Genomic DNA, 17,552 nt, shown 5'->3' with positions numbered 1-17,552 from the left:
TACTATCAAAGAAAAGGGAGGCCTCTGTGAGGCCTGCCTGTGTCTTGCTTGCCTGCCTGTGTCTTGCTTGCCTGATTTCAGGTTTTATTGCTTTTTACAGCCCCTTCCTTTCCACATGTTGCCCCTATGGGAAAGCAACCACCCAGGTTTAGGCAACCAGCAGGTACCCTTCCTAAGTGCAGTGGTTTATTTGAAGGGGATAGAGGTCCATGCAAATCCAGTGTCTGATCTCAATGTAGAAAGCCTTATCGTCAATGGTGGCTGTCACCTGGTTGCACTAGGGGCCCTTTGGACTCCAATTTCCTAAATTTTGCCAAAGCTGCTAGAGCAATAGTACTAAAAAAGGAGGAAATCGGGCAAATGGAGTTCTGCCGTATTTATCTTTCTCCAGAAATTCCATTAGTTGTGTCTTGAACTTAGCTGTCTGTTTTATGGCATAAGAGTCCTCCGGAGATGAAGAAATATGAAGCTCTTAATAGAAAAACAATGATATGATGAACTGTAGAGGTGTGTGTGTATGTGTGTGTGTGTGTGTGTGTGTGTGTGTGTGTGTGTGTGTGTGTAGGGTTAATTTTCTTCAGTATTCTTCTTGTGTTTCTGAAAATAGTCTCCCCTCCCCAAAGAGCCAAACTCTTGGGAAATGAAAGGGATCCGAAGATGGGTGATTAAATGTATATTTTACTTTAGTCCAGTAGTTCTTAAACCTGATTGCACGTTGGTATTCCATGGAGAGCTTTAAAAATATTGACAGTGCCCAGCCCCATGCCTAGAACTTGTACTTTGATCTGAATGGAGCCTAGGCATAGATTATCGTATAAAGTCAGTGTCATGTATCTTCTAGACACAGGTAGGCATGGGTGAGGTCGGTCAAGAATCACCTAGAATATAACCTCTGCTTAAACACGTTGATTTATATCCTCCAAAATGAGACTTAACGTATGCAGTTTTAGAAGCAATATCTAAACTGTCAGAAATGTTGAGACGCACCCAACACTGCTGGATCATAATACCAAAAAGAAGAGGAAATCAGGCAAATGAGGTTCCGCCATATTTGTCTTACTCTAGAGATTCCTTTGCCCACTTTTGAATGGATGGCCAATGGAAGCCTCTCTGGGGAGGTGACAGTTTATTAAATGTCATAGTTCCAGTGTCATTCAGAATCGAGTGGGAGAGTCACATGTAGATCTGAGGGTAAAGCATTTCAGGAGAGGGAATAGTAAATACAAAGAGAGGTGATCATATCTTACCCAGCCCCCCTTGTAATCTATTTTTATCATTCAATCATTCAGGGACCTGCTAGGCTATCGCTATCATGTGGCATCATTTATATTTTTAAGGATGCCCCTTTTTAGATATTGTGCTTAACCAAATTGCCTCACTATATTTTAAGCCTGTTGATAAGGAGATATTTGTTCTCAGCATAATAAGTTTTCCTACGCTTGGAATCTTAAGATTTTTCTTTCTCCTTCTGAAAGTCCAGGGCCTTTATATGGTGACTCATAGTCCTCCTTCCTCTCCTCAGCTTTTGAGGATTTCCCAATATGTAACCTTGGGAAGTCTCTTAACCCTTCTGGGCACATGATAATCATACTGAGAAAAGTACTTGACTGCTTTGTGTTTTGTTTTCCTTTTCACACAACAGTATGATGTGACTGACTCATAGTCTGCCTCATGTTGTTGGGTGAGTTATGAAAAAAACCAAAACAAAACAAAATACCAGCACAGTGTGGTCCCTTGGTACAATAAAATCTCTTTGTCATTCGAACCACTGGACATTTAAAATTATTTGTTGTGTTTGGCGGGAATCGTAGGAGGAAACGGATGAGGCAAAATAGGTATGATACTCTGATTTGAGGAGAGACAAGTGACACACGTGAATATGTGGGTATTGGGTATCGGGAATTGATTTGGAAGAGAAACTTGTGTTGATTTTTCAGGACAGCTGAGTAAGCTCCATGCCTATTTCTTAGGCTTATGTGCAAATACAGTGCTGGAGAGAGGATCTGGCCACAGCCATGACCCCATGGCTCTGCCGAACTGTAAAGCTCTTTCATCACCTTCAAAAACCCTGTGTTCACTCAGTAACTTAGAAGAGTTTGCATGATTTAGTTCTCAAACTTTGAAACCCTCCAGGGAGATTCATGGTAACACTTAGTAATCAAAATGTTAACAGAAACTCTCATTCTCTATTCAATGGCTGTAATATTAAATAATATGTGTTATATATCTCCAGACCATGTTTACCTTCTGAAAACCAAAAGGGAGTGTGTGGGGAGAATGGCGCGGGGGGTGGGGGGATAGTCAGAGAGGAGGTGGTCATAACTGATACTAACACTCTAGCAAAACAAAAACTTGCTCTTTCTTTGATAATAAAATGGACTAGAATTGGGCTGTTTTGAAAATAAATGAATTACGCAGGAGTGAATGTTAGAAATTAACCCTAGAAAATAGTTTAAGAAACAGCATCCTTAAATGTGCACCATTTTCTTGCCTCTGCAGAAAGTAGAACACATCTTTGACAGAGTGAGAAGTGATTTTATGCAAGTGACAGAGGCTCCCTGAGAAGATTAATAGGCAAATTTTTCAGCCACCTGTCATGTTAGGGAAAGACAAGGTATAGTGTTCAACTAATGACATTGTTAAGCAGGAAAGTCAACTAAAAATTTGCTGATCTATGTAAAGGGTCTTTTAACTGTTAGAAAGTCACAGAGACTCTGACAGTTGCTACCTCTAAATTGAGTGTCTGATTTAAAAACAACAACAACAACACAATAGCATCTTCATTAACACTGTTCTCCTAAAGAAACAGATTTTACTGTAAAACTCAGAGTACCATTTGCATCCTTAGTGATTCTGTGTGAGTATCACTATCAATAATTTATAATCGGCTGTTTCAGTACTTTCTAATGATGCTTAGAATTGACAAATAAGAAAGAATGTGATAACTGAAAATTTATTATCACTTGACCTGTTTAGGTTAATAGGCAACTTAATAGGCATTGCAACTTTGTAGTGAATAGCCCAGCTTTCCAAGGAGGTCACAAACTCTCCAACCCATGCCTGGTCCAGAATTTCTTTATGTAAAGGGACAATTTATGTTATCTTTATGTAAAGGGAATGTATCCTTTTTCAACTCTAAATCTAAGCTGATTCTAAACCACAATTTTTTTAAAAATTGAGATAATTTAATGAGGCCTTCAAGCAGATAAAATGTTATATATCCTCTCTACTCTACCTAGAATGGAGAATTTGTCTTAAAAGTATTTGAGAATAAAATATCCCCCAACTAGACCTTCCCTAGAAAATATTCACTATATGTGCTTTCATACTCCTCTTTCAAGGCAAATGTATCTAGAGGTGTGAATCATTTTGACTTTGGGGAAGAGCCAGAAGTCACACAGTGCCAGATCCGGTGAATAAGGTGGGTGAGGACACACCGTAATATTTTTATTTGACAGAAATTGCTGTATACCAGAAGTGATGCATGACATGGAGTGTTGTCAGGATGGAGGATGATTTACAGCACTTTTTTTTAAGTTTATTGGGGTGACAATTGTTAGTAAAGTTACATAGATTTCAGGTGTACAATTCTGTATCACATCATCTATAAATCCCATTGTGTGTTCACCACCCAGAGTCAGTTCTCCTTCCATCACCATATATTCGATCTCCCTTAACCTCATCTCCCACCCCCCACCCCCCACCCCCCTTACCCTCTGGCAACCACTAAACTATTGTCTGTGTCTATGAGTTTTTGTTTCTCATTTGTCTGTCTTGTTCTTGTGTTGTTTTTGGTTTATATACCACATATAAGTGAAATTACATGGTTCTCTGCTTTTTCTCTCTGACTTATTTCGCTCAGCATTATACTCTCAAGATCCATCCATGTTGTCACAAGTGTTCCTATATCATCTTTTCTTACCGCCGAATAGTATTCCATTGTGTATATATACCACAACTTCTTTATCCATTCATCTATCGAAGGACATTTTGGTTGTTTCCATGTCTTGGCCACCATAAACAAAGCTGCAATGAACATTGGAGCACACGTGTCTTTATGTATAAATGTTTTCAGATTTTTTGGGGTAGATACCCAGGAGAGGGATTGCTGGGTCATATGGCAATTCTATTCATAATTTTTAGAGGAACCTCCACACTGCCTTCCATAACGGCTGCACCAATCTGCATTCCCACCAACAGTGGATGAGGGTTCCTTTGTCTCCGCAGCCTCTCCAACACTTGTTACTATTTGTCTTGTTGATGACAGCCATTCTGACTGGGGTGAGGTGATATTTCATTGTGGTTTTGATTTGCATTTCTCTGATGATTAGTGATGTTGAGCATTTTTTCATATGTGTATTTGCCATTTGTATGTCCTCTTTGGAGAAATGTCTCTTCAAGTCCTCTGCCCATTTTTCAATTGGGTTGTTGGTTTTTCTGTTGTTGAGTTGCATGAGTTCCTTGTATATTTTGGATATTAGGCCCTTATCGGAGGCACTGTTTGCAAAAATCTTCTCCCATTCAGTTGGTTGCCTCTTTATTTTGTTGATGGTTTCTTTTGCTGTGCAGAAGCTTTTAAGTTTCATATAGTCCCATTCGTTTGTTTTAGCTTTTATTTCCCTTGCCTTTGGAGTCAAATTCATAAAATGCTCTTTGAACCCAAGGTCCATAAGTTTAGTACCTATATATTCTTCTATGCAGTTTATTGTGTCAGGTCTTATGCTTAAGTCTTTGATCCATTTTGAATTAACTTTGGTACATGATGACAGATGGCAGTCCAGTTTCATTATTTTGCCCTTGCCTATCCAGTTCTCCCAGCACCATTTATTGAAGAGGCTGTCTTTTCTCCATTGTATGTTTTTTGCTTCTTTGTCAAAAATTATCTGTCCATATTTATGTGGTTTTATTTCTGGGTTCTCAATTCTATTCCATTGGTCTATGTGTCTGTTTTTCTGCCAATACCATGCACAGCACATTTTTAAACACACCTTCTCTCAACTGTAGTTCACACTCAACTGACTGCACTGAACACATTGAAACTTGTCACACACTGTTACTAAGGTTTGATGTACCACTTACCATATTGAAGATCCCTGCCTTTCCTTTGGATGGCACTTGGCAGCAGCATTCATTGTGTTTGTTGATCACAACAGAAAGGCTCTGTGTCACACATCACTTCTGGTACAGCAATTTCTGTCAAATAAAAATATTATGGTATGTCCTCATCTACCTTATTCACCAGATCTGGCATCGTACGACTTCTGGCTTTTCCCCAAAGTCCAAATGACTATGAAAGGTAAGCGTTTTGAATCGATTGAGGACATCGATGCAGCCATGACAGCACAACTAAAGATACTCAGGAAAGGACTTCCAGAACTGCTTCAGAAAGTGGCAAGAACAATGGCATAAGTGTGTTTGAAGTGAGGGGGAGTATTTTGAGGGGAATTAATGACAATGTGTCTTTTACTGTAATAAATTTTTTTTATTTAAACATTCACCATATGTTTTGATAACCCCTCATACACACACACACACACACACATGCATTGAAAATGTATGTATGTATATACTGTATATTTCTTTTTTTATCTCCATGGTCGTAGAAAGCATTTTCTGTTCTGCTCTCGCCTATCTAGCGATTAGAAACTGTGTGCTCTTAACCATGTATGAGATTTGGAGCCTGGAGGTTCTTGGCAAAATAGTTGAACAGAAGCCTAAACAATTGCTAAACAATTCCTTCAGGGGGAAAAAACACTAAGAAATTCATGGCCTTTTTAAAAATCGTTATAACACCAAAGGAGTGTTTAAGTCCTTGCAGCCTAGTAGCATAGTTACTCTCTCCAGAATCTGATATATTAGCTCTGGACATTTTTTAAAAGGCTTTCAAAAAGATCTTGACCTTTGAGTTTCCAGAAAGATGACTTCAGCAAATCTATCCTTCTGTGCTGTATAGAACTATACACCAGCTTTCAACCCTGCCAAGCGAATCCTCCTTAATATTCTACTTGTCCCAATGGTAGGGTAGTTGGCTGCTTAGTTGTATGATTTTTTCACCTCCTTCTCTGGTGTCGCTGAAGGAATATATGAGCAGTGTTCATTTTGTGCCCCAAAGATTGGACTTTATACAGAGCATTTCCCTAAATTAACCATTAATCATCCCACATGATGACAAATGTAAACCCCCAGAAATGTGCATCTGTATGGATCAATATTATACGTTATCAAGGTAGGCAGCTTTAAAAATTCTAACTCTTTCATTTACTAAATACCTCTAAGTGCCAGGCACATGTCACACAACAGGTACTCCGTGTCACCTGCGTAATAGCCCAAGGTATCTATTTTTCTGCCCCCTGGTAAACAGATTCCTGATCAGAGAAGTTAAGTTTTTGCGAAAGATCACACAGCTATTAATTGACAGAAGTGGAACTCAGACTGTGGTCGGCTTCACTCTTTGACACCAAAATATCTCTAAGGATTAATCAATAAGCTATTAATCAATTATTGGGAAAAAATATAAATCTTAGAAGATAAGACATTGAGCTCTTTTGTAATATTTACTCTAGTATTCAAAACACTGCTTTTGTCTTCTGTTTCTTCTCAGAGGTGGGAACACTACCTTTACATAATCAGTAGTTGAGATCATTTTACTTTTCTCCGTCAATCTAATGTGGTGTTTGTAGGTATAGCATCTGTTTTGGATTTTGTTTTAAAATGTGTTCCAAACTTTAACTATGCCATCTAGTTGGGGAAACAAAGTCTTCTGGAAAACCCAGGTAACACCTAGCGTGAGAATTCCATCTCTTTTCTGATGTCACCAAACACTTTTTGTTGACTTGGTGAGCGGTGAGTGATGAATTGTAGAGCCGCAGTGGTGAAAATATTAATTATAATAATAGTGACATTTTACTTTGGACAGTGCTTTCCATATTATGCGAAACTCGGCTTTCTCATAGATCTCAGGAAGGAAGCAAGATCACATAATTCATAAGGAGAAAACTTGGACCGGAGATTTGTTCGACACAACACAAGATGCCTGGATATATTATTATAACCTGCATCAATAGGACGTCAGATAGAATTGATTTCATCTTCTGTGACTTCACATGGCCTTTAGGTATTGATGAAAACAGTCATCTCAGACCACTCTTCCTGGAACAGGATATACAAGCCAGGAGCAAACTTAATAATAGCAGCAATGTACTGAGCACGTACTATTTGTCAGGCACCACGCAAAGTGTGTTTATTCATTCATTGATACATCGGCTATGTACTGAGTACCTTCCATGTTCTAGGCCTCACACTAGTCTGAAGATACTGAGATTATCAGTCCCTTGGATGCAAAAGCCTGTGCCCTGTCATGCGGCGCTGGCCTTTATTCCACTCGCTTCCATTTTCCCCAAAAGGACGATGCTGTTTCGACCTGTAAAGAGACTCCTATGCCCACGTAGGACATGTGAGAAGGAAGCAAGCTCAGCCCCCAAGTCAGACGTTCTGCTTAGAATTCTCTGTTTGGCCACCCGGCTCTTTACTGTGTGACCTTGAGCAAACTGCCTTACCTCTCTGCCTCCATGTCCTCGACTACAAAATGAGGAAAGCAATAGTGCCTCCCTTATAGCTTGGCAGTGAAGAGAAATGCATTTGAGTCTATTAAAGAAGCTGAACAGTGACCGGCAGACAGAGTGTGCACAAGTACTGTTAACCCTTCTGATTGTCGTCATCGTCACCGTCATTGTTCTTATTAGTATACATCTTACATGGAGTTTGGGGTTTTCTTGCCAGGGCACTTTACCTTACCTGCCCCTAATTATGTCACACTCTTCCCCTGAAGTTTTCCACTCGTCTTTGCACAGGGGCAGCAGTGACCTACCTCAGTGACACTCGGGAGGTCACAGAAGCAGAGTACGAAGTAACTGGCTCAGAGAGGAGTGAGGAACCACAGACCCAGACAGGTGGCATGGATGCTGCCATTCTCAGGCTATGTCTCGTCCCTTGTTTGTGACTTTTCTTGTCTTTTCCAAGTGTCCCGGGGTAAAGGGCCCCCGTTAGAGTAGGAGGCAGCAGGAAATGAGGTGTCTGGATAAACAGGAAGTGTCCTCACTCTGCAGCCACTTGGGGGTGGGGCATGTAGCGATGACGCTCCATAGAAGTTGCTGATGTTGACTTGAGTTCATGGAAAGGGAAGCAGCCTGAATAACCCCCCACCTCCACCTGGCCCAAATTCAGAAGCTCTGCGGCTCCCATCTCACCCAGAATAAAGACCAAGTCCTCGCTGTGGTCCTCAAGGCCAATTAGACCTGTCCCAACTACCTTGCCAATCTCATGTCTTCCGTGCATTTCTTCCTCTCACTCGGCACTAGCCACCCTGCTCTCTGCACATGCCAAGCATCCCCTTGAACTTGCATTGCTGTGCCCTCTGCCTGGAATGCTCTTCCTCCTGGCGTCCACCTGGCTTCCTCTTCATTTATCATAGAGCTGTTCTTTGACAGCCGAATCCAAAATCGCACAGCCTGCTGGTTGCTCTCCACCCCTCATCCTGCCTCATTTTCCATCACAGCACAATCACAAGGTGACATAGTTTGTTTATTTACTGGTCCATTGTCTATTGCCTTCCCCGCACCTCTGAATGGAAGCTTCATGAAGGCAGGGCCTTTCCCCTTTGTCCACTTCTGAGTTCCTAGAGGCTGCCATGCAGTAACATCGAGAAAACGTGTGTTAACAAATGAGTGATAAACTCCAATTCTCAGTGACCTTGAACAGGCTGTTAGACCACCTTCTTTGAAAGGGATGGTCTATGTAGATTTCTAGATCCAGGACCAGGTTTATATGGCAGCATACAGAGGCTTTAAGACAAGAAGCCCGTTAAGGAAAAGAGAGATGGAGCTCAGAAGCAATTTCTTCCAAATCTATTTACATCTGTCTCTGAGCAGGAATTTTAAATGAAGTTAGAGACTGGTTTCACCACAGTAACACTAAAGTATAATTGCAGTACTTTTAACATTGACCTTCACTTCCCATTTCTACATTAAAACTGCGGAGATAGGTAGAAATTAGATTAATTACCTGAGCTGAGCTCAATATCTCTTTTGCTTAATAGGCATTTTGCCCTAGAAACTCTGTATTCTGCCATGCATACTTACCTCTGACTGCTTATTAACTTATAAAATCAGCAAACAATTCTGTAATACTTAAAAATAATAAAATAACGGCTAAACTAAAAGTCCTACTATCTATTGCCTGAATGAATAAGCAGTAAATCTGAATTGTGAATGAGAGGGATAGTGAATGGTCTATTTTATATTCTCCCTTTGTAAGGAAAAGTGCTCAGCAAAATAATATCCTATATTTAAATAACACTTAGCATATAATCAACAACAATCGACATTTATGTAAGCTTCAGAAGATTTGAACCCTCTTTCAATGAATACTTCCTCATACCTTCTGATGTAGGTGGAAAGTATTATTCTCTTCATGAGAAAATCAGGTTAGAAGTAGTCCCCAAACGATCTACGCAATCTGTATAAAGACTGAACTTTGCTCATTTTTACTTCACATTCTTATTGCATAGTTTCCGGAGGTGGAACCAGGAATTTGGTGTACTGGTTTAGAGGAAAGCAGCTTGGTCTTCTGAGGCCAAAAGACCTGATTTCATACTACCTCTTAATTTATGACTTTCTCCAGACGTGTAAAATGAAAAAAAAGGTGCAGACTTAGGTTAAAAGTTGTTAGGGCCTAGGTGATCGATAAATAATCACTGATGTCCGTGTACAGGATTCGTGAGGCACCTCATCCATTCATTACACATTTAACAAACATGATCGAGCCCTTGTTAGGTAGTAAGCACTGCTTCAGTCCTTGGAAATTCAGGAATGGAGGCCTGCCGCCTGCCCTCAAGGGTTGCATAGGCTGATGGAGGGGGTGAAGGTGGTGAATAGACACAGAGTTTGGACGACACCATGATTTGAGTAAACCCAGTACACTATGGAAACCTATAAGAAGGTGGTCTCAGATGATGAGGAAAGGTTTCCCCAAAGAGGTAATTCTTAAGTCACAGCTTTACAGGTTAAGTAGCTATTCAACAGCTGGAAGAAAGATGGAAATAGGGAAGGGTATCCCTGGGAGAGGGAGGGGCCTGCACCAAAGTGGAAATGCCAGGGAAAGTAGTGACTTCTAGGAAGTAGAGCTCTGGGTGGTTGCAGAATTATACAGAGGCCAGGACCACATTGTGAAGGAGTCTGGACCTTACGCTCAAATCCAGTTGGATTGCTCATGGGAAGCATCTTAAGAAGAGGAGAGACCCATCCACCTGTTCTGACCCAAAGTCCTCTTGTTGTAGTGTGACTGTGGCTACACTGAGGCTGATGCTGCAAAGAGGCGAGTAGAGACGAGGGGCCCCTACATCCCAGCCAGATAGGATGAGGGCCTGAGAGACTCAGCTGCAGAGTCTAAGCATCCTTGAAGAATCAGGTTCATTATCTTTTGTTATTCTTCTGTCTTTTTTTAAAGAGGGAAGAAGTCAAAATAGAAAAGCAACAATCTTGAGGATGACATTAGGTTGCCATTTAACAAGGTTGATTGGGGGGCACAGAAGGGCATATATGCTAGCTCTACACCTTGGGTATTTAGGAAGTGCATTCAATTCAGCAGGCTTATATTGATTGTCTTCTAGGGCTAGGAGTCTAAAATCAGGGCTCCAAACCCTTGTCCCTGACCTGGAAAATCACTTAATGAGGGAGGGAGGCAGACTTACAATCACAGGTTGATGCCCTTTATCCAAAAGGTCTGCCCTAATGCCTCTTGAAATTTCTGACAGTATGGAAATAGAGATTCAATGATGTTAAATGCTGGACCTGGAATATTCTGGACCCCTCAAGAGAGCAAGTGCACATGGAAACCCCCATCCTCCAAATCCTCAGTATCATTACTAAAATATGTTTCTCGAGGCTAATATCCCCCCAAGTTTCACATACACAAAGCAAAGACAAAGAAAAGTTTGATAACACATCCTGTTGCTATCATGCCAGTAGTTTTACCTCAGTGCAATAGTCTACATTTAGTAAATGCCGAATAAAAGTTAGATGAGGGAATGAATTAATGGTGCTTGAGTTTATTGCAGGCCTTGTTTTAGGCAGCAGGATGGAGGATGGGGGGAGAAAGGTGAGCCTCTCTGTCAGGGCAGGCTCCTAAACTTGCACGCATCACCTCCTCTCAGATTCACCTGGGCAGAATGTGGGCACATGGACACACTGAGATGCAAGAGAGAATGAGAATACCACCTTCTTCCTGGTGGTGCTGTGCCAGGTTAAACATCAGGATTCTGTTATAAAGAGAAGAAGAGGAAGGTAGGTTTTGAGGGACAAGTAGCCATTTCTAGTGCAGGTGACAAATGTACCTTTTAAATAAATGACTTGAGAACTCAAGTCCCAGAATTCACATATGTTGTATGACAGCCCAGAAGGAGTTAATGACATCTCAAAACACAGTCTTAGGAGAAGTTTGTCAGGTTTCATGCAATAGGTAAGCTTTGATCTGGGTTTTGAGAGGCATGGCCAGTATGAGGCATGCTCCAATGTGGCCACTCCCTTCTGGGTCAGCTGGTGCGTGAGAGCCCACCAGGCTGCCTCTCCTGTCTTATCTCCATGCCTTGGCCCTTGCTGTTTTTCCATGCTGGCAGAGCATTCCACACACTTACCCTGCTTTGTAGTCTGCTGCCATCCACTTGGGTAGTTCTGTCTGTTGGCAGACAGACTTTTATTAACAGATGGCAAGACCTCTAGTCAGATCCAGTGTATCATTCAGATGCTTTGCATTCGTTGGATCAGGCTAGAGTTATGTGCATGTTAAACAGGGCAGCCAGTTTGTCCATGTGGGTACTAAGACGTCTTCAGCCTTCCTGTGCCCTTTACAGAGGCAACGGGGCACAGAATACAGACACTGGCTGTTGGGAGACAGAAGGAGGATGAAATAAGGAGGCAGAAGCTCTGGGTACAGGTTTTCAAACATTCACTTTGGAGAAATAATTTAATCTCTCTGATAGTCCACTGGAATGAAAGAACCCTAGATGAGCAGCAAACAGTATGCAGAGGGAATGGGTTTTAGAGCCACACCAGCCCAGGCTTAGAACCTTGACCCTAACAGTTACTAATTAGTTTTGCAGTCTTGGGAAGTTTTCTTTATCTCTGATTCAGTTTTCTCATCTGCAAAGTGGGTATAATAAAGTGTTGTAAATGGAATAAGAATGTACTGAAAGCATGAGGCACTCAATAAATGACTTATTTTTCTAGATTTTAATGATGACAATACCTTAAATTCAACTGAGTCCAGTAAGGAGATTTAGCTCTGTCAAAGACAGCAGTTCTGCTACATCGAGAATCACAGATTAGCTTCACCCACAAAATCACGTCATTTTTCTGAAATACATGCAATTTCTGGTTAACATTCCTACATAGGGCATCATCTGTATTAGTGACAAAAAATCCATCAAGTCTTTCAAGACTGCAAAAACTGGTAATTCAGTCAAATTCTCCCATGAGATTACTGCTATTGATGGTATCCGTTGCTTCCTTTGATTCAACACTGTGGCAAAAATCAAAAATTGTTAACAGCAGCTATTTATTTGCCGGTACTAAGGAGAGATAAGCAAGTAGTGATCTTCTTTTGTTAGGTCAAGTAAGAGATTTCTTTGGAGGAAATATGAATCAGTCTTTGTTCTTTTTTTTACAAATATTGGAAAACAAAATTTCTTCACTGAGTGCGTTGGGCCAGGGCAGTATGTGCTCTCAGTCAATCCTCCTTCTAATTTATGTTATAGAATGGAAGCTCTGGGCACAAAAATTTTATAATGAATTCTTGACGGTATTCCAGCTCCAGATTCTTTCTTGTGGAGGGAAGTGAAATAACTCAGAAGTACTTTAAGTTCTTGAATTCTGAATGAGCACAATGTAACAAAGCCTGAATGCCTCAGCTTTCCCTGGAACCTTCTATTTCATCCATCTAAGCAGTTATTCCAGGCAATTATCGTCATTACCTAGGTTTGGAACCTGGAACCATCTTTACTCATTAACCCCTTTAATGGACTTCACATGTAAGCAAAACCAAGCAGAGGGTACCAAAAAATAAAAAAAATGTATACACATTTAAGAAAGGAAAAAAAAGAAAACTGTATTAAAATTGTAATAATATACAGGTAGCCCCCGCATAACATGGTTGTTAGGTTTCTTTTAAAAGCCGTGTTATGTGAATCCGTGTTTTATGAAACAAAGAACTAGTACAAAAAAGGGGGTTACATTCAAAAATTTAAAACACACACTATTGTATTTTTATAATTTAGAAAAATATCTTTATTAAAGCAATTTTCACCAAAAGTATAACATATTAATAGGTATTAAATGTTTTCTTCATCATCACTACTAAGCACCATTAGCCGAGGGTGTTTTCTTTTTGACAAGATATCTTCATCCTCTGAACTTTCTTCAGCATTATCTTGACTTCTATTCTGTACTTTCTGCCAAAAAACCTGTTATTTTAGATTGCTTGCTTTTAGCTGAGAGATCTTTATAAATTTCATTGTATGGTGCTAAGCACTTGTGAAGTTCTCTCTTTAACTTTGTGGATTTAAAATGCTAATACATTTTAAAATTCTGCAGTCAAATCTGATACAACATCCACACTCAACTGAAAAATTTCCAAGGAGACGTCTTTTGCTCTTAAAAGCTCTTATTACGTTCCATGTTGTTCGTGGATTTCTCTAATTTTCAAACCGTGTTAGAGCGAAACAGTCTTATAGCAGTGCCGTGTTATCCAGGTAACAAAAGATCGTATATCGATAACAAAAGATGAATACAAGTCATGTGTATACGTTTGTTTGGCACCCCTGGTGTTTTCAGATCTGTTTCTACTAAATCCAAGTTGAAAACCTGTTTGTAAGTACTTATTATGAGTGGGGTATCATGTAGTCCCCAAATGGAAGAAAACCCATTACCTCAAAATCATAATGGTCTAGCAGGGCTGACCAGTAGAAATGCCCTGAGAAAGGTGCATATTTCATAACAGGGCTTCCAGGGATCACAACTCACTTCAAACTGTGCACATGAGGACCAGCTTCATCTTAAAGGGAGCGTTTGTAGATCAGAAGTTGCAAAATGTCCACCTGTGGAACCAGATCCATAGGTGGGTTTTATTTGTCCTGTATAGTGTTGTTTTATTACGTTGAAGTTGTTGCTAGCCTTTAAACATTAGGGAGATTTTCTATGTACAAGCTACATCCCAGCTTCTCTTAAGAGGTTGGTAGAGCTGGCGTCACTGAAACTCCTCTCCCGTAGGCTACAATTGACCTCCCAGGATTATGGAGAAGATTAAGAAAAACAACATTTCAGACAGTCTTTTCAGCCATCATCATCACATCATGACGTCATTTCTTGGCTCAAGATGAGCTAAGTCTGTCCTTTTCAACAGAACAAGCATTCTCCAGTTCCTCCCCCCCCGCCCCCCACACACACTTGGTTGGCCTACACTTGACCTACTACCAGTCATGCAGAGAGCAGTGGAAGATGGCACTGTAGAGACAAGTGAAGATGGGTCGTGCTATAAATGACCTTGAGCACCAACCAAAGCATGACAATTAACCCCACAAACTGTGGGGAATCATCAGTGTTACAAAGCCCAACTTAGGAAGATCACAGTGTCCCAGGAGTCCAGCCTAGAGAGGAGAGAGGAGAAAACAGGGAGAGGGAGAGGGAGAAGGCAGGTGAGGAGGCTGTTACAATTCTTTAAACACCCACGTCTTCATTTTTTTAATCCCTCTTTCTTAATCCTACATGGAAATTCTGTCAAGTGAACTGCAAAGAATGCTGGACTTGAAGTCGAAAAACTGGGCTGACGTTATAGGGCTGCCCTGCTGGCAAAATGCATGGGCAACAGTGGAGCTTTCCAGGCCTCCCTTTGCTCATGAGGAAAAGAGGGTAAGACTGACCTCCCAGGATTGCAGTGAGGATTAAGCAAAACAGCACTTTGGACAGTCTTCATGGACTATTATCATCACCTCCTGACTTTATTTCTATAGACTTCTCCTTATTGGCAGACTCACCTCCATCTCTTTTTCACTGATCACTTTTGACTTGATTCTAATTATTTCCAAGCTTGGAGCCAGCCCTCCAGGGCGTCTTATTTTTTGCCTCCTTAATTAAGGGCTATAATGATGGGGGGGGGGGAGGGGAGGAGCACACTAGATGGATTAATTAATTAATTTAGCAACATCTAATCAACTGATTTAGCAATATGCGATAGCAAAAGACGAAGGCAATTAATAGAATATGCTAATGACAGAAAGTAAAGGTGGTTAAGACTAAACTATATACGTTGATAACAATGTCATGTGAAAGGAATACACATCCATATAAGTTTAAGAGATCCCAACATACATTTACTGTTGACCAAAAATCACTTGGCTAAATACACAAATAACATCGATAGGAGTATCCAAAAGCAGTGATACACTCTACAGCACAGCAACTATTACAGTGGGTGCCAGAAGCTCACCAATCCTTGGGAACAATGACACTGGAACAGTCAGGAATCAAAACCTTGCCAGGTCTGCAGCTGAGAGAAACTCGGGCGTCTCCCACTGCTGCTTGCTAGTTCCCCAGAATGTTGCTGTTGTTGTCGTTGTTGGAAGTTAGGGCGTCTCCCGATGTTGCAAGCTGCAAGCTGCATACAAGTTTCCAAAATGCTAGCAAGTCCTCAAGAAGGCTAACCTTGGGGAACAACACTGGAGAGTCCGGGAACCATCCAGACCTCACCAGGTCCATGGCTGGAAGTCAGACATGGTGTCTCCAGGTGTGGTAAGCTTCAGGTGGCTGGAAGTTTCCAAAATGTTAGAATGATGAAGAATCACCAAAGACAAATGACGAAATTACGAGATTGCACTGCCAACTGAGGTCTGTCTTATATATCTTTATTTAGCAACATCTAATCAACTTATTAACAATATGCAATATTGTGCCTTAGAGCTAAGCTCCTTGTTCCTGCCTCCCCCTCTGGGAATGGCCAGTTCTGGGAGGGTCCAGCAGTTACTGATATGAGTGCTGCCCATCTGGCTGAAGGGCCAATTCATCTAGATGAGCAACAAGGCCTGGCGATGTGCCTGTCACGTCGTCCTGATATAACTTAGCTACTTCTTCACTTCATCTGCTGATGCGGGTGAAACAGACAGAACAAAGAGGGAATTCTCTCAACCCCTGATCACAGAATTTTTTTTTAACCCTAAGCTAACCGTCACCTCCCAGATAAAAGCTAATAGACAAAAGTTAACATCAGCCAATGAAGACAAATTTTCCTCAACATCTTTCCTACAAGGACTTACTTGAGAGACAATGAAGGATCCCCAACTGATGTAGCCGTCTCCCCTCCACTATTGCAGCCTCTCCTAGACTCCTCCAGTGACAGAGCAGATAGCGCCCTCACTCCTTACTGAGACTGTTTTCATGGTGATTCTTTTTTTCCCCCCTGAAACCCTGGACCTTCAACCTGTTTGTCCTAGTAGGTACAGTGTGTTCCGTGAGCAAACAGAGCAAGTCTGCTCTTTCCTTCCCAGAAAAATATTCTTGTTCTTTGAAGACAGTTATTCAGTCTTCCCCTGACACCTGGATTTTCCTCTTCAGACTAAATTCGAAGTTTCTGGAGGTTATCCTCTATATGACATGGTCACAAGCCCCCCCCACACACACACACCCCCCATCCTGCCGTTCTCCCCAACTTACACCATATTTCAGTCAGCAGCTGTGCTTCTCTGTCCCATCTCATCCAGCAGTCCTGCGCTTGGATACTTTAGTCACATTCTACCCTAGGCTGTGCCTACAAGCACCCCCGCACAACCCCACCACATCTGCCTCATCTCACTGACTGGTCACACTCCCATGTAAAGTAAGTACCGTGATCACCATCCCTCTTTCACAGTTGGCGAGTGCATGGCTTTGTGAGGTTAATGAACTTCCCACCTGCCCATGCCAGCCAGCCAGGAAGTGGCAGAGCTGGGATCCAAACTGGGGCTGCCTGGCTCAGAGCTTGTACTCCTCATCGCTGCTGGGCCTTCTCTCAATGTCTTTGTCTGATGCCCGTTTCTGAATATCCTTTCATCTGTGTATTTGTTGGATAATTACTTGAGGGCTTTCACAGGATTTAATAGAAAGTGTAATTGCTGCTATCATTACTGTAATGCATGGAGACTTCTTTTCTTCCTCTTGCTTGCTTCAGAAAAAGCCTCTACCACCACAGGCTGGCCTCCATCACCCGCAGGAAGATTTCTAATAGAGGACATTAGGGGATGGCCCAAAGAGAGGAGGCTATACTCGAACCCTAAGCATTGCAGTGCATTTCTCCAGCTCTCCTCATCCCCCTTCCTTGTTCTGTTTCTGTTCATAGCACTTGTTTTATAGCATATTATATAATTCACTTATTTATTTAGTTTATTATCTGTCTCTTCTCACGAGAATGTGAACTCCATGAGGGCAAATATTTTTCTGTTTTGTTTGCTTCTGCCTCCCAGCTTCACACAGAGT

General features: G+C 41.3%; 1 protein-coding gene and 1 long non-coding RNA gene across 8 annotated transcripts in view; one reads left to right on the top strand and one right to left on the bottom strand.

Moving 5' to 3' along the window:
* RCAN2 (regulator of calcineurin 2) overlaps positions 1 to 17,552 on the top strand; it is a 246,312-nt gene that overhangs the window by 148,834 nt on the left and 79,926 nt on the right. The gene's annotated exons all lie outside the window — the stretch shown is intronic.
* Positions 10,810 to 17,165, bottom strand: LOC141571660 (uncharacterized). 2 transcript variants are annotated; one of them, XR_012496625.1, is made up of 3 exons: positions 16,358 to 17,165; positions 15,535 to 15,851; positions 10,810 to 14,695 (listed from the first exon to the last, which is right to left on the bottom strand). It is a non-coding gene; the product is annotated as an uncharacterized LOC141571660 (long non-coding RNA). The 2 variants fall into 2 exon arrangements; XR_012496626.1 differs by lacking the exon at positions 10,810 to 14,695 and having other exon boundaries at positions 15,393 to 15,851.

Source organism: Rhinolophus sinicus, linkage group LG05 (assembly GCF_036562045.2).
Source record: "Rhinolophus sinicus isolate RSC01 linkage group LG05, ASM3656204v1, whole genome shotgun sequence".
In the NCBI taxonomy this organism is placed as follows: Eukaryota; Metazoa; Chordata; class Mammalia; order Chiroptera; family Rhinolophidae; genus Rhinolophus; species Rhinolophus sinicus.
This window is presented reverse-complemented; position numbering and strand designations above follow the sequence as displayed.